At 39.9% G+C, this 27,216-nt stretch overlaps 1 long non-coding RNA gene across 1 annotated transcript; it reads right to left on the bottom strand.

Moving 5' to 3' along the window:
- Nucleotides 1-240: 240 nt before the first annotated feature.
- LOC139036496 (uncharacterized) lies at nt 241-27,216 on the bottom strand. The gene is made up of 4 exons (XR_011489258.1): nt 27,058-27,216; nt 8,223-8,278; nt 7,439-7,596; nt 241-457 (listed from the first exon to the last, which is right to left on the bottom strand). It is a non-coding gene; the product is annotated as an uncharacterized lncRNA (long non-coding RNA).

Raw genomic sequence — 27,216 nt, 5'->3', positions numbered from 1 at the left:
TCTCTAAGTCTGTAGCTTAGGGAATCCTCTCAGCTCTGTCACAGTTTTGATAGAGATTCCCTGGTTTTGTTGTGGATGGAGAAGTGTGTAATCTGACAGCTGAAGGATGGAGGCTGTGTTGGCAGCACCAAAAACTCTGCTCTCTCTAACCACAGCCACTCCATCTCCCTGGGTTTTCCCCCACCCCAACCTCCCTCCCCTACGTGAGCTCCAGCTGGTCTAGAGAATAGTGGCCTCCCCTCCTCTCACTGCTCCCTCCAGAAGCCAGTCTCATCTCTGATTCTGGGCGAGTTGGTGGCTTCCCACCTTCAGCTCTCATATGCGATCCTGAAAAGCTACTAGCTCGTTGTTTGGTGCTTTTCTTCGGGAGTTTCAGAGTGTCCATCTTTCCAGTTCTGTGCGCCTGGAACTGGACACCATTTGTCAGCTTTCTGTCTCTCAAAATCTTCATTTTCCACTGTAAAAAGATATGGAAAGGATTTGTTATAAATGTTAAAATAGTAAAAGTAATAATTTCAGTATTAACAATGACATTTTATTTGACTTGTTTAGATGCTCAGTCATGTTCAACTCTTCGTGGCCTTATGGACTGTAACCTGCCAGTCTCCTCTGCCTATGGAATTCTCAGGCAAGAATACTGTGGTGGGTTGCTATTTCCCCCTCCAAAGTATTAATTTCAGTACTAAAAATGACATTTTATTTGACTCCCAAACATATACTTAGTATTTCCTCCAGCTAGTCACTGTGCAATGTGCTTTATATAACTGACATCTGAGTTTTAAAACAACACAACGACATGGGTAGTGTTATTGTCATTTTCTATTTTTCTGGTTTAGAAAGCTAAAGTCTTAGTTTTAGTTTCACCAAGTCACAAAACCAAAATGAAACACACAGGACTGTAAATGTGTTAAGCCTTACTTCTGTTCATCAGGATACATTCAGTGTGTTCATGGAACATGAATAATAGAATATGTATCAGCATACAGAATTACTATGTTTAATATACACTGCACTTTCCACATACATGGAATGCAGTGCAGAGTAAGTTCATACTATCATGGATGAATTGGTGAGCTTATGTCAGGAGTACCAAATGACTAATTAGAACAGCTTCTTAGATAAAGATTTCCAAGTGATAACAAAGAATACCGATATTTTGGGATATCTATATAATTCATTATTATACAAATAAAGAATATGTAGTATTGCCAAGATAAGGATAATAACAGTGAGATACTAATTAAAATATCGTGGTAACATCCTGAATCCAAGTTTCTAAAAATTTCTTTATTTAAGTAATTAATAGGATCTAAGTTTTCATTAGAAGAAACCCATTGAATAAATGTTACAATGAAAACTCTTGGAACTGTACTAATTTAACAGAAAAGAAAAGAGAGTCTGTATTTCATTATTTACAGTATTGAGAAAGTAAAACTCTTGAAGTGTTGCAGTGACAATTATTGTATAACTCAAATGTGTAAATAATTTATGAGGAAAGCCTAGAGACCAAACCCAGCTTATTCAAAACAAACAACTTAATTAGGAGCTAGTAATATTTTACTGTAATTGGCATATAAACACACCCCTGACAAATGTTGACTTTTATCAGTTTGATCACAAGATAAAATTAACTTGTGATTAATTAGGTTAGTTACTGCTTAGCAAAACTGAAGACATCTGATTTGCTTAGTTTTAAGGAGGAAATTGAGTTTCTTCAGTAACTCAAGATAGACATTCAGGTGTATCAACATATTGTTTCCTAATTGATATTTTAATTGTTCTGTTTCAACCCAAGAAAATTTACAGGGGATGAGCTATTATGAGGACAACTCAAGAGCATTGTTGCTATGTGACCTATGGTGGACATATTAGAACAAATTTCTAGAACTTCTGAGTTGGAGAACTCAAACTATTTTGAGGTTTGCTGTGAAGCTAGCATAATCAAGGCAGCTTGGTGATGTTGAAAGTCTAGACATGTAGATCAGTGTCAGAGAAAGAACATAGTTGTATATGAGTTGTTACTCATGGCCATAGGGATTTGCCCAACTGATGTGAAAACTTATGTGTACACAAAAGCCTGCACATCTGTGTTTATTGAAGTTTCATTTATAATATCCTCAAATGGGAAACGAAGAAAATTCAGTACCTGAGTTGATTTTAAGCTCTTATAACTATATAATGGACTCTTATCCGAGATGAGAGGAAATGAGCTAGGAGGTTATGAAAAGAGAGTAATGAATCTTAAGTGTGTATGTCTAAGCGAAAAAAACCCAGTCCTTAAAAAGACATGTATCACTGTGTCCCATTATGTGACATTCTGAAAGGTAAAACTGTAGTGACAGGAAAAAATGAAGGTTTGCCAGGGTGTCAGGATGTGGGGGAGGGGATGACCAGGTGAGAAGCACAAGGAAGGATTTCTGTGGTGACACTGTTTTGAAGATGCTCTAATGATGAATTCAAGATGTTGAGCACTGAGCAAAATGCACTGAACTTTGAGGCAGAAAAAAATAAACCTTAATATATGCAAATTAGAATCATTTATAAAGTGGGGATACCAGGATTGAATGTAGAATGTGACAAGTAACTTTAATCGTATTATAGATGTCTGAAGTGGGGTCTGATGCAAGTAAATTTGAAAAAGAGTGGCACTTGTAAGAATTAAGGCAAAAAGAACTATGCTTAAACACTGTACTGTGTTTGATAAAGTTAAGGGTTCACTCAGTGATAAGGACTGACAATTTTAAAATGCTGCAGGTGTGTATTGGAACTGAACAGTGAAGTTAATGGTCAGTGGGCAGTGGGGGCAGGTGTCCTGTTGCTGGAGGAGGTTACAGGTGAGGTAGGGAAGAGGCCAGAACAAACCATGTTGTGGCAGAGATGGTGAATGTCAGCATGAGTTCTTCTTCAGCTTAGTGTAGACACTGGTGTTCTTATATCAAAATGTTTAGATAAACGTGGAGTTGTATAACACCTGTGTCTCCCTGTTGTGTCCATCGAGAAGGCCTCGAAACAGAAACCCATTATCGATGAGCACACTTAGCTCCCAGATCTTGGTTTCTAATGCCATTCTCCAAGGAAAGTGGCCAGGACTCCAAGAAGGAATGGCTGAAAGTGGAAAAGAAAATGCACAAGACAATGACCCTGGCACTTTCACCCTATAGTCGTCTCCCCCAAACACACTATTCTAGCCTACCCATGAGGAGATATCCTGGGTGGGGCCCTGCAACAGAAGACATTAAGAATAAACTGAGGAGATATGAATCAGTCACTGGTCTTATTTATTAAAAATGCATTAATTTCAGCTCATTAATTTTGACAAATGTATCATGTTAGTATAAGACGTTAATAATAGAGGAAGCTGTGTGTAAGCCATCTGAGCACCCTCTGAAGGATAGTCACAACAATTCTGTAAATATGAAATTGTTCCAAAACAGAAAAGTTTATTTAAAAATCCTTAAGTGAATGTAAAAGTGAAGACAGGAGACTGTGCTAAGAGTGACCACAACTGTGGATAAATGTTGCTTGGGGATTTAGAAGTATTAACAGAATTTTAAAGCCACCTACGTGGTTGTTATATATAAGCTTTTCCCTACTGTCTCAGGTCTTCCAAACTTTCAGTGTGGTTTAGCTAAGATACCTCCTAATGCCTTCATTAAATCCGAAATTTTCCTTAGGATGTCTCCCCATCTTTCTCAGCTAGGATTAACAGGATGGTGTAAATGTGTGACAGTGTTAAAAGTGTGACAATGACAGTGAGATTAACTTAAAAATATATCCCTAAATTTGTGTGCATTTTCCTTAAATTTTTCAAATCATTTATGCAATTATTATTTTATTTGTTATCCAGAAATATGTTTTGAGTTAATTATAATATTTAATGTTTGCTGTTTTTACTTGGAAAATAAATAAATACACATAGATGTTCTTCAATTGTTTTCAAGAGAATGAGATTTTTGTAATATTTTGTGTCCCAGTATTTAAAATCCACAAAAATGGCAAGAGAATTGTATTTCTTTTTCTTTTGACTTAATATCTGTGTTATTCTGGATTGAACACTGATATCTTCAAACATTAAATTCTCAAAGAAAGAAACTTTACACATTATATTAATATTGACACTTTTATAGAACTGGTTCCATCTTTTTCAGTGCTTAATAGATATTGAATAAGAAATATACAGTCACAGGTCTCTTTTCACTTGAATGTTAACATTCCTTCTCAATTTTTATTTTGGAAATAATCACATCTTCATGATGGATAATTAATTTAATGAGAGGAGTAAGTATTCAAATGCCTTGCAAAAGTGGACTAAAGAAGCTGTGGTAAGCAGAATTTAAAACACACACATGCATGTTGAACTAATTAGAAAAGAGACTTTTAGACTATTAAAAAGCATTTTATTTTCTCAAACTGTAGTTTTATCAGATAATGAAACTAAAAATCAGTGTACCTTTTGGAAACTTGTAAATTAACTTGGAAGAAAAGTTATGACCAACCTAGACAGCGTATTAAAAAGCAGAGACATTACTTTGCCAACAAAGGTCCATCTAGTCAAAACTATGGTTTTTCCAGTAGTCATGTATGGATGTGAGAGTTGGACTACAAAGAAATCTGAGCGCTGAAGAATTGATGCTTTTGAACTGTGGTGTTGGAGAAGACTCTTGAGAGTCCCTTGGACAGCAAGGAGATCCAACCAGTCCATCCTAAAGTAGATCAGTCCTAAATATTGATTGGAAGGACTGATGCTGAAGCTGAAGCTCCAATACTTTGGCCCCTTGATGTGAAGAACTGACTCATTGGAAAAGACCCTGATGGGAAAGATTGAAGGTGGGAGGAGAAGGGGATGACAGAGGATGTGATGGCTGGATGGCATCACCAACTCAGTGGACGAGAGTTTGAGTAAACTCTTAAGACTTGGTGAAGGACAGGGAGGCCTGGAGTGCTGCGGTTCATGGGGTCACAAAGAGTTGGACAAGACTGAGCAACTGAACTTAAAGTGAAAGTGAGGTCGCTAAGTCGTGTCCAACTCTTTGCAACTCTATGGACTATAGCCCACCATTCTCCTCTGTCCATGGGCTTTTCTAGGCAAGAATACAGGAGTGGGTTGCCATGTCCTTCTCTAGGGAATCTTCCTGACCCAGGAATTGAACCCGGGTCTCTCAGATTGCAGGCAGATTCTTTACCGCCTGAGCCACCAGGGAATCCCTAACTGAACTGAACTGAACTGAAATTAACTGAGTGTTAACTGAACTGAGTGTTCCCGTGAACTTGCTCCAGGCAGTTCTCTCTCCACAGTAAGGGGAGACACACCCTTAACGTTGGTTCCTCTGGGTCTGCACTCCAAGGAAGCCAGTTTCTCCCAACACAAGATGAGTAGCTGGGCAGGAACTATAGTGCCTACCGACTGGCGTATATTTGCCTAAAACCCTGTGAGTGTCCTTTTAAAACAGTTTTAGGATAGAAATACTGAACCTGACTTACAGTAAGAACTGCCTGTGGTTAAAAACATACAAACCACTTAAAGTTTCACATCAACATGGTGGTTTCAACCTTAGCTCTAAATGTTGCAAATTAATCTTGTTTTGATACTTCCCAGAGTTTTCAGTTCTGTTTTACATATGATAACATACTGCTACCATTTTCAGTGCTCTAAATCTGTGGGTTGATATTCCCATTTCTTAAATTCATGTTGATTTTTCTCATTCTAAGTTAATGTGTCATAAAAGAAAACTCCCTTTTAGAAAAAGCTAGTGAATTTCTCTGTCTAATTTTCATTTTCATTTCTGTCATCTAGGTATTTGTTTCCATTAGCATGGAAGCAGCATGAGGAAGTTTCCATGTTGGAAAATTGCTGTAATTCTCCAATCTAAGTTTCCTCTGATATAGAATGTAAACAAAGCTGGTAGATTGCTTTTACAAAAGTGCTGTAAACACATGTTACTGTTCCTGAACTCACTGCTTTTAATGGTAAAAACTGTTAGCAGGAAGGAATTCCCAATGGCCCTCCTGCTATCAGAACCAGCAGCAGCAGACAGGGATGCTTCCCTGGGAGTGGAAGTGTCCAGCACAGTGAACTGTGCCTGGCCCACATGGATCATGTTGTTCGGAGTGCTGGCTCCAGAATTGCTGGGTCTTCCTGCATCTTAGAGGGCTTCCCTAGTAGCTCAGCTGGTAAAGAATCCGCCTGCAATGCAGTAGACCCCGGTTTGATTCCTGGGTCAGGAAGGTCCCCTGGAGAAGGGAATGGCTACCCACTCCAGTATTCTGGCCTGGTGAATTCCAGGGACTGTGTACTCCATGGAGTTGCAGAGTTAGACACGACTGAGTGACTTTCACTTCACTTCGCTTCTCTTCTTTCATCTCAGAGGGTGTGCACAGAGGTGAGCAGTGTTCCCCACACCCTTTCCCAAACAGAGCCAGACCTAACGTGGAGTCCCCGGGAGAGCTCTTCTGTGCTAAGGACCCCGCCTGCCTCCCCAGCTGGGAAACAGCTGCCTCCTGCAAGATCGTAGTCTCACACTTTGCATCCAGTTCTCATATATTTGCTGTATTTCCCCCTTTCGGTTATAACTGGAGGTCGTTTCAAGAGAGCAGCCAGTAGGAATTGTGGTATTTTCCTCTTTAAAGCTCCCAGGCTGGTACACTTAAGAATCATCCGGAAGATGTGACACAGAGCTCTGGGTCTCACCCCCAGGATTTCTAATTCTGCAGACTGAGCAGAGACATGGATTTGCATTTCTAGCAAATTCTAACGCTCTTGGCCCAGCCAACCTCTCAGGGAACCAGCTTTCTACACCACCTGGCACCACTGTTCCTTATACATTTACAAGGTACTTTGATGAGGGAGCTACCTAAAACATGCTCTAAGACAACTTTGCAATTTTTTTTCTGCTGTATTTTATAGTATCAAAAGATGCATTCCTAATTCACTTGTTACAATTTACATGTAATATAAAACATGGGATACAAACTCATTAAGTCCAAGAGAATGGTAAGTTACATGGAAGCAGTCATTCTTGTTGATGGAGGGAATACACTGCTTTTCAGGGAGATGCTTGTTAAGAAACAGTATGATTCTACAACTCTGCTTCTCTCTTGGACTTCCAGTGCTGGGACTCTCTTCTGTGTAATGAATAACCAGATTCATAAACAAAGGTTTATGCCCAAGGATATTGAGCATCAATATTCAGAGAGTCAAATATCAGAAACAACCTACATGTCCAGCAGTGAGAAAATGGGCATAGAAAGCTTGATAAACTGTTAAGGAAGAGTTCACTGAACCCTGTGAATTTAAATGCAATTATAAAGTGCCTTTCCATCAAAATGTCTGTGAGTAAAATACTGATTTTAAAAGGAGGCCCATTTTCAACAGCACAAATCAGAAATTTAAAAATATGATGAGTTTCTTAAATTTTAGGATCAAGTTTCGTTTCCTCACCTGCCTTCTTTGAAGAGCAGTGCCCTCAAGGGTTCTGAGCAAAGAAAACCCAATGACGCCTCTTGTTTTCATGTATGCTCGGGAGACATGCCAACATTTCGTGATGCCGGAGGGCTTCCTCTGGGCTTCCTTGTTCTTTCTCATCGCTGCTGTGATGGCTTTGAGATGAAGTAGGTACAGAAGGCATTCATCACAAGAAATAGTACCATTGCTTTATTCAAAACATTTAAAAAACAAATACAATAAATCAGGTGTTCTTTTTCCTTTGCAAGTATTAAATACAGATGTACTGTATGCATATGAAATTTTTGATTAAAATGTCTTTCACCAGCCTGTCTCTTTAATTAAATAAAGCTTGTTTGGTATTAATCAAGGCACAAAGAATTTATACCCCAAATCCAGATTAATTAAAAGCCTGGAGCTTGAAGAACAGACTGCGTATAAAGACAAAAATAAATCAGTCCAAACATGATATTTATGAATATGGACTGTTTGTGGGCAAAATATAAATAATTTAGATGGAGTAATATATGTCAGATATATGATAGGATTATTTTATATTATAGAATGTATTTACATGTAAATCTGAACTCACACTTTGAATTAAGGTTTCTATTTTTAGCATTTATTGTTCATTACAGAGTGATGATAGCTCTTCCTGACTGATCCCCTCACAAATCCCGAAGCTCTCCACTACCTGCTCAAACGCATCAGGAGAGTGAGTCACATGGCGTCATCTCCCTTTGTGTGAGTTTGTTTTGATCTTATTCAACATAATGCTTACCTCTCCAAATGAAGCACTATCCAGCCACTGTATCAGGAATTGCTAGGGCCCAGCTCCTGCACAGAATTTGGTATGTTAAATTCATTGGTATATTCACCAAATTAAAACATATATTAGTCTTTAGTTACTTTTTAAACAAGAATGCAATCAAAACATTTGACCACCTTTAAAACTAAAAAATGTATGACTACTGATTCACATATGGAAATGTCCTTTTCCCACACACATACACAAGCACACCACAGACACACACACACACATTTGTATGAGACATATTATCTGATTCTCACTGGAGCTTTGCAGATGAGAAAGACCAAATTTGAACTCAGATATTCTAACTCTAAATTTAAGATTTACTGTATTATAGCCATATATGTGTGTGTGAGTCGCTCACTCATGTCTGACTCTTTGCAACTCCATGGACCATAGCCTACAAGGCTCCTCTGTCCTTGGAATTCTCCAGGCAAGAATACTGGAGCAGGTTGCCATTTCTTCCTCCAGGAGATCTTCCCGACCCAGGGATCAAACCCAGGTCTCCTGCATCGCAGGCAGATTCTTTAGCATCTGAGTCACCAGAGAAGCCCATTACAGTCATATATCACATGTTAACCTATTATGGAAGAAGAAAATTGATTTTAATTCAGTTGATGATCTCAGTTAGAATGGAGCAAGCCCTGGACTATCTGGAATTCCGTGTCACTTAGCAACAGTCTTGGCTGACAAGAGGCCCTCAAGAAATGTCGGTCCTCCTCCTCTTCTCTTCTGTTCTTTTTTTCCCTCACCTGCATCCATATTTCTTATTTTTATATTTCTATCCTATTTCAGAAGGACAGTAATGAGACAATGAGAATAGAATGTACATTTGATCATTATACAAAATAAAAATGAGTACTTATAAAAGTGGTGTTTATAATCAGTTGGGAAGAAGATGTCTTATTCAGGAAAGATTGTGAGTATTCATTTAGGCAAGATTGGGAGACTCTTGACAAATATAAATGTAAAAACTAAATTCAATGAAGAGAGATCTAAAAGAATGTTGTATAATGCCATGTGCTGAGTCTTGGAAATTCTTATTAAGCCTGATACCTTAGAAGTACTGACTCAAAGATGTGACCTTCCAAATAATCTCAAAGCCCTGTGCACACACTGACGTGCACAAACATACAGAGATACACATGGCAAACACATACACAGCAACACAGACACACCCATACACACACAAGTTACCACAAATTTATAAAAATGCACTGTTGGGCAGAGATCCTGTTGCATATGAAGTGTTAGTAGCTTCTATTTTCACCATCAGCATTTTTATTATTATTATTAACAGTTAACTGAATACATTCTTTAAGGTGTATAATCATAACTTTCAAATCAAATTAATACTTGTGTTACTTTTTACCGTGGATATTGATGTCTGTAATGATCTGTTTTTTTTAAAAAATAAGATATTTTTAAAGTTAGAAATCATAATAGTAAAATATAGGAAGAGACCCAATTCTTTCTAGCTACAATCAAATTTACCCAAATTTGAGTTTTTTGTAAAATTACATATAAGTAATTTGTTATAGCATCTTAATTTTCGGTTACTCAGTATGTTGTTTAGTTGCTAAGTCGTGTCTGGCTCTTTGTGACCCCATGGACTGTAGCCTGCCCGGCTCCTCTGTCCATGGGATTTCCCAGGCAAGAACACTGGAGTGGATTGCCACTTCCCTCTCCGAGGATCTTCCTGACCCAGAGATTGAACCCATGTCTCCTACGTTGGCAGGCATGTTCTTTACCGCTATGCCACCAGGGAGGCCCCACCAATTATTCATATTTTTTGAAAAATTATGGACTTGACGGTGTACATAGTTTTCTCTGTTTGCAATGGTGTAAATTATAATATTGCATGTCCAGATTAAAGTATAAAGCAATAACTGAAAATGTTAAATGCTGCCAAAAGCTCAGAAACAACAGAAGGAGAACCAGTGAGTCACCAAAGTAGTGATTAGTGAAAGCTGTATGCTCACACCAAAAAAAGTTGGCAAACCAAGAGCCTCCAACCAGACAGGGTGAGGCTCAGGAGTGCGTTGTTAACACAGCTTGTCTAGCAAGAAAGCAGTGACTTTATTCTTCACCGCGACTGGTTATGATTCTAGAATTTTCCTAAATGATAGGGAATTGGTCAGTGGTGACCTCATAGCATCCTCAGGAAACAGTTTGTTTTGCTTACGGTTCCAGAGCAGAAACAAGGAGTCACGTGAGTCTCACAGAAGAAGCATAATTAAACTTCGCCTGTGTGACTATACTGGTTTTGTCTGCTCCAGGAGTTTTTAGGGCTGGTTTCTGTTTCAGGCTGTAACAAGGGCATGCACATTCACACTGCAAAGCCATCCCCCAAAATGATGAAATTGTTTCCCCTCTAAGGGTAATGGAAATCCTGCAGAATCTACACATTCATTTTATTTCTTGATTAATGACAAGCAGCAAAAAATCAAGAGATTTGCCGCATTTATAAAGGAAAGACAGATTTTTAGCAGAAAAAGGAGGTGTTTGTGCTTTCTTTTGTTTGTTAATGTATGGCAGATGAGGTCCATTTGTTTGTAGAGATGAATTTGAAGAAAAAATTGGAGCTTGCACCGGTTGTTTGTTCTGAGTTTTGCTGAGTTACCATGTCTCAGCCTCTTCTGCAGATTTTTCTATAGACTTCTATAGACTGTAGATTCGTCTATAGATCCCAGAGATCCAGGGACACATTCCTGCTGTCCCATGGTTTATCTTCCTCTTGTGGGAAACACTCACCACTGAACATCTCAAAGCAAAACAGAAAGAGTTGTTTAGAGTCCGACAGTGGTGATGGGAAGGGGGAGATTAAGCAGAAGGATGGGAACAGTGATGGTGGTAGGTGAGAAGTTTGCTCTTTCAAATGAGGTGTCCATGGCAGCCTTCCCAGAAGAGGTGGTCCTTCAGAATCAAGCCGTGAAGTAAACACAGCACTATTCCCAGATTCTCTTTGTCCTGCCAATCTAACTTTCCTGACTTTTCTCATAAACACTTTCCTCACCCTTTTTTTATGCTGTTTCCTTCTCATCTTTCCTGCAACATATGGATTTGAGAGATCTATTTTAGTAGGTTTTCTATATCATCACCATAACCCAGCAGGTGGTTTTACAGACATGTGGGCAGCAGCTTGTTTTTTGTCTCTCACAGAAGAAAAGCTATGCCGTTCATGGTGCAGGCCCATGCGTATACAACGGACACTCTCTCATGTCCTAGAGCCTTTGTTTCTGGAAAAATATGGGCTAAAGTAGGCCTTCCATCTAGAGGAATTGTAAGCTCTGACAACGTTGTTTTTGAAAGAGTTCCATTTTGTAGAATTGCAAACGAAGCAACAGACAAAGGATTAACCTCAAAAATATACAAGCAACTCCTCCAGCTCAACTCCAGAAAAATAAATGACCCAATCAAAAAATGGGCCAAAGAACTCAACAGACATTTCTCCAAGGAAGACATACAGATGGCTAACAAACACATGAAAAGATGCTCAACATCACTCATTATCAGAGAAATGCAAATCAAAACCACAATGAGGTACCATTACATGCCAGTCAGGATGGCTGCTATCCAAAAGTCTACAAGCAATAAATGCTGGAGAGGGTGTGGAGAAAAGGGGACCCTCTCACACTGTTGGTGGGAATGCAAATTAGTACAGCCACTATGGAAAACAGTGTGGAGATTTCTTAAAAAGCTGGAAATAGAACTGCCATATGACCCAGCAATCCCACTTCTGGGCATACACACCAAGGAAACCAGATCTGAAAGAGACACGTGCACCCCAATGTTCATCGCAGCACTGTTTATAATAGCCAGGACATGGAAGCAACCTAGATGTCCACCATGCAGACGAATGGATGAGGAAGCTGTGGTACATATACACCATGGAATATTACTCAGCCATTAAAAAGAATTCATTTGAATCAGTTCTAATGAGATGGATGAAACTGGAGCCCATTATACAGAGCGAAGTAAGCCAGAAAGATAAAGACCATTACAGTATACTAACACATATATATGGACTTTAGAAAGATAGTAACGATAACCCTATATGCAAAACAGAAAAAGAGACTCAGATGTATAGAACAGACTTGTGGACTCTGGGAGAAGGCAAGGGTGGGATGTTTCAAGAGAACAGCATTGAAACATGTATATTATCTAGGGTGAAACAGATCACCAGCCCAGGTTGGGTACATGAGACAAGTGCTCGGGCCTGGTGCACTAGGAAGACCCAGAGGGATCGGGTGGAGAGGGAGGTGGGAGGGGGGACTGGGATGGGGAATACATGTAAATCCATGGCTAATTCATTTCAATGTATAACAAAAACTACTGTAATGATGTAAAGTAATTAGCCTCCAACTAATAAAAAAAAAAAAGTAAAAAAAAAAAAAAGATGAACATGGAATTTAAAAAAAAAAAAAAAATGTGTAAGGCATTGCATTTGTAATGACCTAGTCTGGTCTGGTTTATGCTCTGCCATTTCTTCACCTGGGTCACTCCTGCTGTTTCCATGTTGAACAGACCCTGTGGTGCTATTGAGCATGTGTCCTATTGAGCTGAGTGCAAAATTCACCTTGATTTCAAGGAATGGATGACTGCCATCAATACTTTGCCTTAACTACAAAGGAAGTCTGGTTGCTGCCATGCTGGTCTGTCTCATTTGAGAAGATACTGAACATGAATGATGGGTTGTTTATCTCTTCTCTGCCCCTGAGCCCACCACATGCCACCTTCCTCACAGCTGGAAGACATGGGGTACCAGTACCACCCTTCCATCCCAGGTCGGCCTGCTCCAAATGCCAATCAAGGATGAGACACTAAAAGCTGTTTCCCTCTCGAGACTGAATCAGGAATACTATAAGGTTCAAGAAATTTTAAAAGCTCTTATTCCAAATTGCTCAACTTGCTCATAAATCTTGCTTCTCTCACGTCAGTAACCAGGGTAGACTGTCGCATGTTGACAATAACATCCATTTGGTACCGGAGGAATGGATCAAGGAAAGTTCTGGACTTTGATCATGCATTTGCAGCTTGTGTGGAACCGGGTCCCTCACCTCAGTGACATCCGCCTCGGCATCTGCGTGGACCAGCTGGTAACAGTTAGTTTGTTTCCTATCACTTTTGGTTGTGCATTGTGCTTGTTAATAAGGATGGATGGAAAGCAGGTGTGGCAGTTTCTGAACAGTTATTGGGACGTAATTGCTCCGGGCTATTGTTGGAGCAGTTTGCATTTGTACATTGTTCTGGGTGCAGCTGTCAATAGCCGCCGAGCTAGGAATGCACAATGAGTCCGTTTCGGCTGCACTTACAAATCTAAATTGATCCTGAAAAACATCCAGATCTGACAAGTTAAGCAAAAATGCTAATAAAGAAAACGGACTTCATAAGAGCCAAATTAGTGAGAAATCTCAATCTTTTTAGGAGGTTTGAGGATGTTTCTTCATATTCTTAGCCCAAATGCTTCCTGGGAAATATTGAAATCTCAAATTTTCACTACTTCTTTCGGTAAATCAGGTGAAACTATCATCAAGGTTAATAATTCATTTTAGAACATCCCTCTTAAAATTTTTAAAAATTGCTTCATGTAATTTAGCTCAGCAACCAAACCCGTGAGGGTCTGAGAGCCTCTGAGCTCAGCCTGGAGAAGGCGGCCACCCCCCTTTCGTGTGACTTTAAGCAGCTCACCCACTCTGCTCCCCTGAGTCTCTGTGCCCATGTGTAGAGAAGCAAAGCAGGCATCAGCATTTGCCGTGCTGTTTTATGGGATGGTGTGTGTAAAGTTAAGGCGAACTGAACACTTAACTGGTGGCAGGTCAGCACACACATCTCTAAGCACCTCACATGACCCTCATTTAATCCTCACAAAATCTGTGATTCAGAGGTTGTGCTTCTGTGCTTCCATTTTGCAGGTAAAGGTGTGGAAACTGAGGCTCCTGGAGGCTCGGGGTCCTCTCTGCCACAGAACTGGGACTCAGGTACCTACAGGCTCCAGGCTCAGTGTGGACTGGCTCCCGCGGTGCTCCGCTAGGGTCTACTTTGTGAAACTCATAAAACAGTGTTTGCTACTTCTGTTCTAAATGGCGATTTCTAATCTATTTCTGTGGAATCCTGGTGTCCAGTGAACTTGATGAAGATGTGCACCAGCAAATTGTGTAGTATTACCCTCAAATCAGCTTGTAAAAAACATAGATTAATGAGTAAAAAGGTTAGTATATTTTTTACCTTTTCATCCACATTGTCCCTGTTTGGCACCTTCTGGAAAATACTAGAGAAAGATAACAGATGATAGTGTAAACAGATCACTAATAAATCAGGATTACCAGTAAGCATAGGAACAGATTGATATATTTAAGCCACAGCCTGAACCTGTGGTTGTAATTTGACTTTATCTAAGCATTATTTACCCATGTTCTCCTGTAATCAAGTTGTTCTCAGTTTATGAGGTGACATTAAACATGCCAAGACTTCACCACATTAGGCAAAATGCTCTGAGTCCTGGAAACCCGTGTTGTCAGCTATCTGAAGAGGGTGCTGGGCCCTGACTGTCTATGTGCTGGACAACATGGGGTCTGCAGGCAGAACCCACTCTTGTGTGTGCATCTCAGTCTCTGTGATTTTTGCCAGAACAACTTGAGATTAAGTTGAGCTTTCCCCTCTTATCCCTAATATTAAAAACATATTTTCATAACCAAGAACCTTATTAACATTGATTTAATGCTTTTGTGTATTTCATGGTCATGTTCAAGTCTCACTGATTGCCTCAGTATCATTCTTTATAGCAGGATCCCAGCCTCCGGGATCTAATGCCTGATGATCTGAGGGGAGCTGATGTAATAGTAGAAATAAAGTGCACAATAAATGCAATGCACTTGAATCATCTTGAAACTATCCCTCCCCTACACCCTCCTTGTCCATGGAAATATTGCCTTCCATGAAATCTTTCCCTGGTGCCAAAAATATGGGGGACCCCTGCTTTATAGGAAAGCAGCCCTCCCAGTTCAGGATTCAGCTAGATCAGGTGCTAACTTGTCTTCCTTGGCTTCTGCTCCTTGTGTTGGAAGAAAACAGGCCTCTTGCTTTAGAAGCCCCCCTCTGTGGTCTTGTCAGTGTTGCTTTATGATTAGATTTGGCACTGAATTCCTGGCAGCAGCCCTAGGGGGCTGGTCTAAATGATGTCAGGGGGCAATTGATCTTGGAGCATGTGGCTCAGCAGTTGTTGCCTGATTTCTCCACCTTGGACTCCCTATTTTTGCATCTTGAAATCAGCATATTGCTGTATGTCTGAAACCAGATCTGCCCCCGACCCTGAATTTTGGGGTTCTCTTGAGTGAACCAGGGGCCTCTTGCCTGCTTCTGCTTATGCCTTATTTTCCTGTTAATCTGGGAACTTTTCAAAAGATATAATGTGTCTACTGGAAATCTTGGGTTGGAAGTTAAGAGAGTGTAGAGTTTTAGGTTAAACTACACAACATGGAAACTAGAGAAGTCCACCTCTTAGGGTCTCATGTTTTCTCATCTGTCAAAGAATTGCTGGGTAATCATTTATATGCTATGAGTTTAAAATATAATCATATCCAAAAACAATGTAGCAGAGAAAACACACAGTGGTCCTACCACAAAACACCTAGAAACATCAGATAAAGTATAACAAGTCTCTCAAGTGCAAAGCTAAACTCCGAATAAACAGGAAAATCTCCCAGGGCAAAAAGTAAACAGGGACAAAAAATACAATGTGCCTTTTCCCTCTGGGGCTTCAGTTACCTCATGGGAATGTGCTACCCTTAGTGACACTGTGGTTTGGCGTTTAATGGCCCAAAAGAGCACAAATGAACAGGGTTGGGGGGGGCAGGTACATGGGGGTGAAGCTACAGTCAGACTGTGGCTGGGTCCTGAGTGAGAAAGACCCAGGAAGGCCAGGCACGTATGTGCTCACTGAACAGAAAAACAACTCTGGAGTCTGCCTGTAAAACTCTGTCTATAAATAAAACATTGTCTCATATAGGGTTTGGATTCAAATTTTTACTGATGTTTTTGGTTCATAAAACTTCAAGTCAAGACATACAGGTTGAATCTGGGTCTGTGGTGCCCCTAGGAGCACTTTATAGAAGCACACACATGTTTTCCACAGTGGGAGGATGTTTGATTGTAGGCCATTTTAGGGTTTCGTGCTGGTAAACAAACCATCAAAGTTACAAAAGTGAAAAAAGTTCTAGAAAATCCAAAACTTAGTCATCAGAATGTATTTTAAAGGACACTTAACATAGAAAATGCAAACTGAACAAATTACTAGAAGGAAATTACTAGAAGAAAATACAAATTCAACAAACTACTAGAAGGAAAGAAGATATTAAAAGATAAAGCTAATAAACAGAACCAAACATGACAGCTGGGTATAAAAGTGTCTGACAGGAAATGGACTTCTGCTACTGGAAAAAAAGTCTGAGTGGCAGACTAGAAATCAAGTGGTTCTGGCTACAGTGTGTCTAGATTGATGTAAATAATGCAAAAAATATCAACAGGCATTCACAACCTCAGTGGCTTTTCCTGGGTGCAGGAGTTGAGTTCAGACTCCGTTCCTAGAGGAAAGGTGCCTTGATGGCATGTGTGCAGCCAGGTGACCTTGTGCTCAGAGACTCAAATTCTGGAGTAGGCCCAGCCTGACCTACACCTGGCCATCAGCGCAGAAGGAGCACAGTTTGGTGTGGGAGATTCATGGAACTGGATGGAAGTTTGAGGTAAATTTGAATTGTGTTAATTGAACAGCATAATTCCATATTTGTACATATTGAAAAAGGATCAACATAGTAAGTTTAGATAAAATCTATCACTGTACAGTTAAAATTTTCTTCTTGTGATGAGAACTTTAAGATCTACTTTCAGTAACTTTGAAATATGCAAGTGGCTCAGATGGTAAAGAATCTGCCTGCAATGCAGGAGACACAAGTTCAATCCCTGGGTCTGGAAGATCCCCTGGAGAAGGGAATGGCTACCCACTCATATTCTTGCTGGGAAATTCCACAGACCAAGGAAGCTGGTGGGCTACAGTCTATGGGGTCACAAAGAGTAGTACATGACTGAGTGGCTAACACTTATAGGTACCAAGCTAGACACCATGTCCCCACAAGTTATGAACCTTGGAACTAAAAGGTGAATACTTGGAAGCACCTGGTAGTATAAAGCTTCTCCACAAAGTCAGAGGACTTTATTATTATGTCACACAGATACAAATGGATACACAGAAAAATATCTAGGTATTTGTATACAGGGAAATTAGGATACGCGTTTCCTTGCTCTGTCAGCTGACAAGACCAGGAGGCGATAAGAGCCCAGCAGCACTGACCACACCTAGTGCCGAGAGTTTGGTCTCTATTAATAATACAACTCTCATCAAAGGATCCAGGGATCTTAGAGAAATGGCTGACTCTAGGACTGGGGAAGGAAGTACATATGATGAGCCTGAGCTCAAAAACCAAGAACACAGAGAGAGTGAGAGCAAGGCAGAGGGCACAGGTACCCAACTAAAATCTCTCAGTGGTGAAGTCTGAACAAAGTGCATAGCAAATTTCCATGAGTCCATACTGATATAAACTGAATTTATAAATGGCAAAAAATAGACAAGATTTTTAAATCATGTAGCTCTCTGTCTTCAAGGGGGTGGAGTTTGAAGTCTCTTCAGTGTGGGCTGTTTTTCTTGACTTTTGAAGAGAAAAGAATGGAAAGGAGGAAAACACTTTCCATGGAAAACTTGACACATGTGACCTCAGCCCAGTGATCCAAGTCAGCACCACCAGTGATGAGTCATGTTGACAGCACGTACCCTTGATAGTTTGTGATGAAAGGGTACCTAACCTCTGGTATTTTCCCCAAAATCCTTTATTCAGTCTAATCATGACAAAGACATTAGAAAAACTCCATTTGAATGACAGCCTACTATGTACCCAATCAGAGCTGCTCAAGACTGTCAAGGTCATCAAAACCCAGAAAAGCCAGAAGCGTCTCAGCCAAGAGGAGCCAAAGAAAGTGTGACCAGTGAATGCAGTGGGTGTGTGTGTGGTGTCCTGGAACAGAGAAAGGAGGCTAGGGAAAAACTGAAATAGGAATAAAGTGTGGACGTCGGTAAAGAATAATGTATCAACTTAGTTCCATACTTGTGATAAATGTACTGTGATGTAACATGCCTTCAGTAACAAGAACTGGAGGTGGAATATATGGGAACTCTAATATCTTCACATCTTTCATGTAAATCTAAAGCTATTCAACATAAAGCTTTAAATGTGGGCCATGTAAGTTTATCATAGAAAGGGAACACCTCTATATGAACAACCCTTAGACCATGTCCCGTGAATTAATCTGTATCAACACTAAGGCTTTACTGGATGCTCTGGGGTTGTTAAGCTTTGCATCACCAGAGGGAACAGAGCCTTACTTTAGGTTCCCCTGGTGGAGCAGGGTGTGAACAGAACACCACAGGCAGCAGGAGCCAACCCTGCATGATTTTTCTTCTGTTGTGCTTTGAATCGCGATGCCTTGAAGGGACACAGACCTAACACATGGGCACACAGCAGAGGACGAACAGCGCCAGCACTAACCTCGGAGCAGGATGGGTCTTCACAGTGGCCCCCTCCCGATGCCAGTAAAGTATAGTCAATTACTTTTAAAATTGCTCCCCCACTAATGTCGACACCCTAATGGGATCAGAACCATTACACTTCTCTTTCATCTGTTCTTACATTGTACAGAGGCGGGGGAAGAGGTATTTATGAGCTCTGAGAAACTCTGCAAATTAAAAGGATCTTGATAATGAGATAAAAGATTCCCCTAAATCTGGGCTGCTGTGGTTTGCTTTTGTCAATTTACAATTGACCAGAAGGGAGGAAAGTCTGGTTGTTCAAATCTTGTCTTCAAGGCACTGAGCAATCTTCCTGCCATTTCATATGCCTACTTTTTTGGCAGAATGATGAAAATAAAGGGTCAGCTCCTTAAAAATCAAAGCTGATGGACGTTCTTTGCTACTGCAGAGCAGAATAACAGGTACACTCTCGTAGACACAGGACTCAACGTTAAGTGTGTGTGGTTAGCAAGCTGTCCATGTGCAATGTGTAAAGGAGTGCACCATCTCAGCAGGGATTCAAAACTTGGCAAATTATGAACACACTTAGTTTCTAGCTGTAGCTCAAGGTTTTCTTTAAAGGTGTGTTTCTTTGAACTTGTATTGCATTCAGGGAAGTTTAATCTTTGTCAGAATCTCAGTCAAAATGAAGTGCTATCACTTATAAATATCATCAATCATACAAGAGTGTTTAAGGTGCTGTTTCAGTAAATTTTGACTGGATTCACAACTGACCCTGAATGCTTCTTGAAAACTCAGATGCAGACAGGAGAGGGAAAAAAATGGACTGTCATTCCAGGTCCCTGCCTGTTTTTTTTTAAAAAAAAAAAAAGCTAAATAAGGCATTGGGTCAGACCTTGCCGTGCTGGAAGTGCTGTGTCTTTCCTTGGGACACTAATGTGCTGCTGGCTGCTGCGTGAGTGCGGCTCTGACAGCTGCCAGGACTGGCAGAGAAACCACACGCTGACGACACTCCCAGTCGCTGAGTCTCAGGAGATCTGGGGCACAGGCATGGTGCTGATGAGTGGGTCTGTAGCGGGAGGGCCCCATGCTCCTCATTGTGATGTAGTCAGGGTAGGACCAGGGCTGTAAACATCCCGTGGTTCTCATGTACCAGCTGGTGTGACGGTGATGGGAAGGCAATGCACAATCTGGGAGGAGGAGCAGGACTTCACTCACCTTGTCTTGAGAAAACATTTCACACCAATCTTACACTGAGTTTTTTTTTTTCCCATTTTCAGTCATATTTTCCCACAATATCATTTGTGGGATTAAAGTCAATGTCAATGACTTTGATGTCATTATATAATCATCCTATTTTTTGAGTAGTGATACTATTCTACAAGACTCTTTACTCCCTTTGAGCTTCCTAATATATCTCTGGTAGCTCAGATGGTTAAGAATCCACCTGCAATGCATAAGACCTGGGTTCATTCCTTGGGTTGGGAAGATCCCCTGGAGAATGAAATGGCTACCCACTCCAGTATTCTCGCCTGGACAATTCCATGGACAAAGGAGCCTGGTGGGCTACATTTCATGGGGTCCCCAAAGCTGGACATGACTGAGTAGCTAACACTTTCACTTCACTTTTCAATGTATTTCAAGGTATTTTTCATTGATCTTCAAGATTTTTGCTTTCATACTTTCAGATTTGTAAGTAATAGAACCATCGCAAATACTTAAAACACTTAGGAGAAATCTTATTTTCTAAGATCCCTGTGAATTCTTATGGTATGACTTTCCACTGTTCAATATGAATTTACTTAGATAATTGCAAATTACCAAGACCTTGTTTTAAGTAACAAATTATTTTGCAAATATTCATTTATAACATATTAAGGGTAATTTTACAGTTTGAATAAGACATGATTTTCTGAATTGGTGCTACAATTGGAAGCAACAATGATCCATTTTATGACAGTAATTCTCGAATTATTGTTGCATTTTGCTGGCACATAGAGATTGGGCTTTGTGCTAAAATAAGCTAAGTCTGAGAAAACAACACAGAGCAAAATGTAAGGCCACTCCATCCCCAGAACAGCTGTGGATCCCACTATCCTCACTGGGGAGCTATCTGGGCTGTGTTTCCCCAGATCATCAGTGACCAGTTTTCAATTCACCTTCATTTTCTCAGGCTGTTTCTCCACTTATGTGCCTCATACCTTAACTTTTGCATATGGTATAAGATACTGGTCCAGTTTGTGTATTCAGTTTCTTTCATTAATGTCTTGTGGTTTTCAAGTGTACAAGTCTTTCGCCTCCTTGGTTAAATTTATTCCAGATACTCTTCTTGATGCAATTGTAACAGGGATTGTTTCTTAATTTTGTTCCAATGGTTCATTACTAGTACCTAGAAAAGCAACAGGTTTTTGCATATTTATTTTTGTATTCTGCAGCTTTACTAAATTTTATTCTAATAGCTTTTGGAGGTCTTTAGGGGTTTCTGTATTTTTGTTGTTCAGTCACTAAGTCATGTCTGATTCTGTGATCCCGTGGACTGTAGCACTCCAGGCTCCTCTGTCCTTCAGTATCTCCCGGAGTTTGGTCAAATTCATGTCCATTGAGTTGGTGATGCTATCTAAACATCTCATTCTCTGCTGTACCTTTCTCTTGCCTTAAATCTTTCCCAACATCAGGGTCTTTTCCAGTGAGTTGGTTCTTCGCATCAGATGGCCAAAAGTGTTGGAGCTTCAGCTTTAGCATCAGTCCTTCCAATGAATATTCAGGGTTAATTTCTTTTAGGATTGACTGGTTTAATCTCCTTGCTCTCTGAGGTACTCTCAAGAGTTTTCTCCAGCAGCACAGTTAGAAAGCATTAATTCTTCAGTGCTCAGCCTTCTTTATGGACCAACTCTCATGATTATACATGACTAGTGGAAAAACCATAACTTTCACTAGATGGACCTTTGTTGGCAAAGTGATGTCTGCTTTTTAATACATCTGCAAACAGTGACAGTTTTGCTTCCTTTTTTTTTTTTCCCAATTTTAGTGTCTGTTTTTCTTAATTGTACTGGCTAGGACTTTCAATACTAAGTCTAATAAGACTGGAGAGAACGGGCATTCTTGTCTTGCTCCTGATCAGCTATAAACATTTCACTGTGTGTGAGGTTAGCTGTGGACTAACCAGTTTCTCTTTTTCATTCAAATAGAGATACTCTCCAGAGCAATATACCTCCTTTAAGACCATCTTTAACAGTTTTTCTTTGCAAACATAAATTCTGTGTACAGTTCACTCTTCCTTAGCTAAGTCATTTTCATTTGATCTTAATTTTTTATTTCTCACTTATTTCTCACTTACTTCTCAAATTATTTCACTTACTCTACTTGACCCTATAAAGTAAACTTTGGGGTTATACATTCTTGGTTCAAAATGTAAAAGATACAGGGAGAAATGCAGCAGAACCCTTACCATTCGTGTCCCCTAGCAGAATTGCTCTTCTTTATATGAAACGATGTTTTCAGCAGCAGTTTTCTCCTGTCCTTTCACTTATAATTTATGCACATCTGAGCAATAGATATATAAAACTTAATCTTTTCTCTTTACACAAATGGTAGCATATTATACATTCTTAACTTTGCTTTTCTTTTCCTTAATAAAGAATATTGGAAAGTGTTCTCTATCAATACCTAACCAGTTTATTCACACTTTGGTATTTCTGAAGAGTTTTATCTACCAACCATCACTTCTTTACTAGTCTCTTGAAAACCAGCATTTGAATCATTTCTGATAATTTTCTAGCTTAGTATTGCAATGAAAATATCTCTAAATAGATCATTGAATCCTACAAGTAAAATTGCTGGCTCAAATTGTATTTGCATTTGCTGCTAGTTCCTTTAGAAAATATATTTTATTCAATTCAAATAAATCATGTTTATGACGAAAATTCAAAAGAAATAAGAAAGGCATAAAAATATAATTCTGCTTCATAACCTATTTCAGCATCACTCAGTTTTCTCTCTAGAGATAATCGATATCAGGTTATTATATCCTTTCAGAGATATTGTCTATAGAGAGCAGAGTTTAATCTTATTTGGGTATATTTGCATATTCTTCTGTATTCCACCGAGATCAGAATGTTCTTATCAAGAAGGTGATTAACAAAATAACACCAAGTTTCAGGGTAACCACTGAAATTCAGTGTCAGGCACAGTCCAATCAAAGATCTCTGATCAGAGTAATGATTTTGTAATTTCCAGTTGTCATTGGAAGGAAACATAGTTATGGATGCCAGTCACTGCCATCTTCCTGGCCAGAGATTTTCAATCTCATTCTGATTTAGAGTAATTACCCTCTGCAGTTCGTCTGTGGTAGTCATCAGAATTTGCTTCACCATCATCTTGGATTCCTCTTTGGCTACTTCCTGTGTTTCCTGTTTTCTGTGAATCTTGTATGTTTCTTTCTTGGTTTATGCCCTTGTTTCAGTGAAGCACATGCTCAGGTACCTTTCGATGAAAAATGCCTGGGGATTAAGTTTTTATCCTGGACAGGAGAGGAGCCCAAATCTCAGTTCAGAGGCAGCCAGGGAAGCAGGAGCTCCCTGACCCAGGGGACAGTCTTGTTCTACCCAGACCCTCACCTAGTGGGGGAGCATCACCCATTACGGAGGATGCTCATTCACTTCATCCAGGAACACTCTCACAGGCTTGTCTCAATCATCCTTCACCAGGTGTTCTGGGACCCTGTGGCCAGTCAGAATGACATGTAGAATCACCCACCCTCGTCCATCTCTTTGCTTTAGCCCTTCATTCCTGACTCCAGCCGTGTACGTGCTGCTCCTGAACTATTCAGGAATTGTGCATTTAAATCGAGTTGGCTGTGCTGTCCTCACCACAGGCTTATCGTTGCCTGGTAGGGTCTGCTAAGTCAGCTGCTCTTTGTCATCTACTTTCCGGATTTCACATTGCTCTAAAGCTTTCGGCCCTCCTGTCTCATCTGTGAAGATTTATAATCTTTATTTTAAATGGCTTTAGGACTGAGGATTTGGGAAGAGGGTTTCTAGACACCATGAATCTGTTTCCACTGTCTTAACCTAGAGTTCTTCTTTACTTAATAAAATACAGTAAGTTGCTTTTTCAAAATACTAAGTACATAACTTGTAATAATATCTGTGCAGAGTATGCTCAATAGATATTCAACTAACAGAATTTCACATATGTGTAAACATTCATTAGCACAAATACATTTGAATTGTGTGTGCCCACATCCATATATGAATATTAATGTGTTTGAATATATATATACTTAATATTATCCCTGTAAGTCAGTTGGTAGGTATTTTTGTCTTTATTCCCTTTGAAGGCCGAAATGCTGTAAAAGTATGTTTGAGTAGTCATGAATTTTTTAAAATCCTGTTAAGAAAGAACTTTGGGTCTTTTCAGTTTGAATTGGTAAGTCTCAGGATGTACTATAATCCTTCAGTTCTTATGTGAATCATCACATATTCCCTTATATATCTACTCAAGTGTCTCACTCTATCTCAACAAACCACAAGGTATCTTGTTAGTCAAGAAAAGGCCTAAGTATAATATTGATAGCCATGTGTCCTCTGGTTCTGTGGGTTTGTGGTTTGTTTGAAATATAGCTGTTGTAGAGTTGGTGATTGTTAAGCATTCTGCATTTGTGATTTCAAGTACTGGCCTGGTAAAGACTGTATACATCTTCCTGTGGTTAAGCCTCTACATGGGCTGTGGGACCTCAAGATGTAAGACTCCATGCCAGCACATACGGAATTTCCTTCTTCTGTGTGTTAACTTGTTAACCTCAGGTTTTCCGTCTCTGAGTCAAGTTGAGATACCTGGCGAGGCTTCTTGTTCTCGCCTGCCTCGCTTTGAGGCCACCTTGCTTGTGTTTCTTGTGTGGAGCATTTCTGACAGTGACTCCTTTTTTGGAGTCTGTTGATTGTAGACTCTTACTCTGAACCCCTTGACGACTGTCAAAACACATTTGTGTCAAGGTTTTAATCCCTGTCATGATTTGAGAAGCCTTGATTAGTTCACTCTGAAGACTTTCTTTTCATAATGAGAGCATTTCTTAGCATCTTGACCTTTCAGATCACTCATCTCAAGGCTGATACATCAGAAATTTCTTTTAATGAATGTACAGTTGGGATTACTTTTATTTATGCTCAAAAACACTTCTGGTGACTTATTTTTCTCATTAGTTTTTACACTCAGAGGGTGAAAGATAATTACTTATAATTTTATCATCAATAGATCAGGATTTATTTTTGTAGATGAAGAGCATGTAATGCTTTATGTATTTAGAGGACACAAAGTAAGTTCTGAAGCATGATAGAATTAATGTTCATGAACTTAACATGCAACTTGTGAAGTAACCTGTTAACTTTGCCATATAAGCTACTGTGTACTCCTGCCAGGCCTGAGGGGAGTCACTCTCCTGGGTTGCTTCTTTCCTTTGTTTTTTAGTTTTATCAAAGTATGTATTCCTAAACACCATGTTTTGCACTTTTGCACCATAGTTTTGCACTTTTGACCTTATATAAATAGCATTATGCTGTGTGCAGTCTTACATTTTTATTTTCCACTCCATGTCATTCTTCTGTGATTTATCCCCCCTTCTCTGTATAGCTGTGGTTCATTTACTCCCACTGCTATGTAATATTCTATCATGTGAGCACACCGTATTTTATTTATCCATTTCCAGTTAATAGACGTCTCCATCATGTACAGTCTCTGGCTGTTATCAGCTGCAGTGCTCCTGAGCACATTTTGCTGTGCTTGTGTGTGACCTTTCGCTGGGGAGGTGGCAGGGGACTGCATTGCTGGAGAATGTGTGTGGGTGTTCAAGTTTGAAATGCCTCCAAGTTATTATCCAGAGTGTTGTCAACTTCTTCACTAGTATATTTAAGAATTTCAGCTGGCTATTTTTTCTCACCTGCAGTGAGTGTGGTCATGCTTTACTGTTCTTGCCAAATTCTTCAAATTCTTGCCCACCTGTAATTCCTCAGTGAAGCAGTGCCAAGGGCCAATATGGTCAGTTATTCTTCTTGCCAAACTCATGTGAATAACCAGATTAAGGTTACTGAACCTTGGCTTAATTTGCAAACAAAGTAGTCTTATCTTTTATAAAACTGTGGTTGATTATAGAGAATTTTTTTCCCATGATATCTTTATGGACATCAGATTCTAGTGCTATTAATTTTTTCTTGTTTTGTTTTCTATCTGTAAACTAACTGAATCCTGAATCCTTAGTTTCTCCAGTATTTGACTACAACTCTCCAAGCATTTCCAATTTTTTCCCACCACTCTGATTTGAAATCAGGGAGAACCAAGACTGTCCTCTTCCTAAAACCCTGCAAAATAAACTTGCTGTCCCCTGAAGATAAACCACATGGCATCTCACATATGGACAGACTTCTGTCTGCTGCTGTGAAGCCTGTAAGGTCATCACAGACATCCTGACTGCAAACCACAGCATCTGTCAGATTGCCTTTCCTCCCTTCACTCCATCTGAAGATGCTTCTAGCCAACATCTAGGACATTCCTAGACTAGTTGGATGCAGAACTAGAAAACTGGGATTACAGTCTACTTCAGTTATTATTTGGCTTTTGGTGGTTGTTTCTACAGAAATGCCTACTTGCTTGCATAGAATCAGCCTGTGCATCACCACCTCCTGTAATGAGTTCAACTAACCTGACCTCTTGTCAGGAGAAGGAGGGTGGTTCAAGGAGATGGAGGAATCTACTAAGTCAATCTTTCACCTTTACCTTTGGGAAATTTCAAAGATGGGAGCAGGGGTTAGCAGAACATGCCACCCCAAAATGTGGATATTTCTGAGCTGAAGGCAGTTGAGACCCAGCAGACTTGGGTCTTAGCTCACCTTTTGTCATCCAGAAGGACTTGGATGGGGACCTGTACCAGGAAGAGAGTTACTCTTTATATCTTAAAGACATATCTGCATGCCAGGCCAGATATTTACCAAAAATCTGTTCATCCTCTGAAAATCGTCCCCTCGTCCTCTTTGAACTCTCAGCCCCTCCCACCCCTCTTAACTCCAGATGGTATGGACTAGCCTGTGAATTTGGTACCTATATGGGGCTCCCATGTGTGTGAGCTTTGTCTTTCTCCTGTTGACCTATCTTATGTCAATTCAATCATTAGATCAGCTAAAGCACCTGGGAGGGAAGAAGGCCCTAAACCCTCTGAAATTTATACGTTGAAATTCTTACTCCGCAAAGTGATGGTATTGGAACATGATTGGGTCAGGAGGGTGGATCCCTCAGGACTTGGGTTAGTATCCTTATAAGACAAGCTAGAGATGCTCTCTCCCCCTCCTGCCATGTGATGACCCAGTGACAGGGACGCTGTCTCTGAACCAGGCAGCGTGG

This window comes from Odocoileus virginianus, chromosome 9 (assembly GCF_023699985.2).
Source record: "Odocoileus virginianus isolate 20LAN1187 ecotype Illinois chromosome 9, Ovbor_1.2, whole genome shotgun sequence".
Lineage (NCBI taxonomy): Eukaryota > Metazoa > Chordata > Mammalia > Artiodactyla > Cervidae > Odocoileus > Odocoileus virginianus.
The sequence above is the reverse complement of the archived record's forward strand: the minus strand, read 5'-3'. Positions and strand labels throughout refer to the sequence as shown.